Below are 2755 nucleotides of genomic sequence, written 5' to 3'. Positions count from 1 at the left end.
CCATGGTATTTATTTTCAGTCAAACCAAAGTTACATATAATTCTGCCTCTGCTGATACGGGATATTAACACTAACAATACACTCCCTTTCAAAGACTTGCACAGGCCAAATTGTTGGAACGCTGGTTTTCTCGACAACTCCAAACCCCAAAACTAGGATAATGCGTTAATGGTGTAGTGGAAAATAGCATAGTCAGATGTTTGCTTAAAGCCTAGAAACTTTCCGTGTTGCTTTTCATGTGCTGTGCCAAGTCTTGATAATACTTTTCCCCCAACCAAGGGACCTCATAACCTGATTATGGTTATTGCTTTACAAACAGTTTTGACAGAAGGTGGCTGCTAGAGCTTAACATACGTACCAGTTCCATGTGATGGAGCTGGTTCTTGCAAACTAAGCTCCTCATTTATTCTTTGCTGAAGTCAGCAAATAGAGTTAGAGAGATACCCAGTCATCTATCACACCAAATAAAAGGACATAACGGCTTTCAAAAGGGTTTTCCCACTTACCCAAAAGGCTTTCTGAAAGCTTCTACCTCTGCAAAAAAAAAAGAAAAAAAAAGAAAAAAAAAAAGAAAAAAATTAGAACAATTATGGCAGATTGCATGAAACGTGAGAACGTCACAGTAACTGCTACTTTTCATTATGTTTGTCTTTGGGTCATGATCAATGAATGGGAAGTTGACAATATGGTATCAAAAAAGAAAGATTGGGATGGTGAAGGATGGTTTTCAGTCATCTAGGATCCTACCGGAAGGATTATCTGAAGGGAAAATGGGTCTTTCAGGTGCATGTTCAAAAGGCTTTGATGGACTGAAAGTAACTGTGAGAGCTGAACCATCAGGAGGGGTGGCCTAAGACTACGATGCTAAAGTATGCATACCTCAGTTACAAAACTTTTGAAAGGAAGTCTCAGCCACAGAATGCATATACCTGTAGAGTTTTGCATGGGTTTTATATGAATACAATTTTAAAAAAATAGCTGCTTGCACATTATACCAGAAAAACCTCCAAAACTGCAATTGCTTTGAAAATAGATTTTAGGTTTTTTGGAGTTTTCTGAAATGCTTGGTCTGTATTTTGATAATTGTGCATATTATGTAAAAATGTTGGTGGACCCATAAATGACCAGACTTTTTCTAAGAAAAATGTTGCTTTAATGCATTTCATGAATTTTTACTCTTATATCATTGCTTGCTAGTAATAGCAAATCTGCTTTTCTGCATCTGCTTTGCGTAGCTATTGTAAGGCTTTGAACTAATGTATGTATTTATTGCTTGAACTTCTGTGCATACCTTATAAAGCATAATGTCTGACGATTTAAATGGCTCATGTATTCTTGCTTCTATCATAAGCTGATTATGGGGACTATGATCTTTTGTATACAGCAAATTTTAACTGTAGCACAAACATCTGTTTATGTATTGGTGGAATATACCTGTTTTATTTATCTTTTTTGAGGTAAACTAATTTTTGATACTTTTCATTACTGTGTACTATGTTCATACTTTGAATTCTCTGACGTTAGAAGTCATGGTTGAGAATTGTAACAGCTGTTATTCGTTCTGTATTCATGGCTTTCACTGCTGAATAAAATAAAGGACCAAACCTAGGATTTGAAAGAAAACTGTCTACCTCTAACACCAGGGAGTTATCAGATTTTATTTTACATAGTTTTAGTCTACAAAGACACAATTGCTTAAACCTAGTGGGCTTAAGGCTTATATTTCTATGTGGTTGGATTCATGGCACAGTTGTACTGTTTGAAAATCAATTAAAATTTCATGTGAATGTTACAAGTATTTGGCAGAATTACCACTAACTGGGTTTTCTTTAGATAACTCAGAGATGGAGAAAATGTCATCAGCATTCTGTGTCTACAGCTGCTTAACTTCATAAGAATGCATTTCTTTGTGATTAGGGAATCGAAGAGTAGTCAGCTAGGAATAGAGCTACAGAAGTACACTTAAAATAAACCATCCTGGACTTTCACATCCCTGGGCAGACTCAGTCACAAAATCCATTAGATTCTTTTGTAAAGTTTTCAGATTGGGCTTTCACATTTTGGGGAATTTGTGAGACTTCATACTGCACATGCCAACATTAGCATGCATTTGGACAATAGCTTTATTAACGCCGTAAAGCTATTCAAAGGAACGTGGCTCACCCTTGTTATTTCACCAGTTTAAGTTGCAATGAGAGGTTTTCTTTGTCCATGGATGCTTGGCAGATCTTACTTAGCAAAAAAAAAAAAAAAAAAAAAAAAAAAAGGATGTACATTTTCCTATAGAATTAATGTATGAACAGTGTGTCACTGCTGTTGGATGTAAAAATGTATATGAAACCATTTCATTCACTTGATTACATTTCTGAAGTATAAATAAAAAATCTAATACTTTTGGACCCATTTATAACCCCTAGGATTTTATTCTTTCGGAGAGAGACCATCTTCCCTGCCAAAGCCAAGTCATAAATTTGTGTACACATGTCCCATGATTTGTTTAAATCATTTCCTTAGGAATTGGGGATTCATAAACCAAACCATACTCAAATTCAGTCAATAAAAGAGGGGGCTGTTTGTGAAATATATTCCATGAAAATCTCTCTTTAGGTTCAAATTGGCTTCCTCACATAATCATCTCGTGGTTTCCTGTTTTTATTCTAATAGAATTTGACATCGTAAATTCTGAACTTTAAAAAAAAAGAAAGAGAGGGGAACATATAAATGTATTCTTTTTAATTTCATGATTTCATCCTTT

At 35.0% G+C, this 2755-nt stretch overlaps 1 protein-coding gene across 4 annotated transcripts in view; it reads left to right on the top strand.

The window, feature by feature from the left end:
- FOXP2 (forkhead box P2) overlaps positions 1–2399 on the top strand; it is a 555422-nt gene extending 553023 nt beyond the window's left edge. For all 4 annotated transcript variants that reach the window (XM_021078421.1, XM_021078435.1, XM_021078434.1 and 1 more), the window contains one exon: positions 1–2399. This exon is cut by the window's left edge and continues 1644 nt beyond it. The gene's annotated coding sequence lies outside the window, so the exon portion shown is untranslated.

The sequence above is a fragment of the Sus scrofa genome, chromosome 18 (assembly GCF_000003025.6).
Source record: "Sus scrofa isolate TJ Tabasco breed Duroc chromosome 18, Sscrofa11.1, whole genome shotgun sequence".
Classification (NCBI taxonomy): domain Eukaryota; kingdom Metazoa; phylum Chordata; class Mammalia; order Artiodactyla; family Suidae; genus Sus; species Sus scrofa.
The sequence above is the reverse complement of the archived record's forward strand: the minus strand, read 5'-3'. Positions and strand labels throughout refer to the sequence as shown.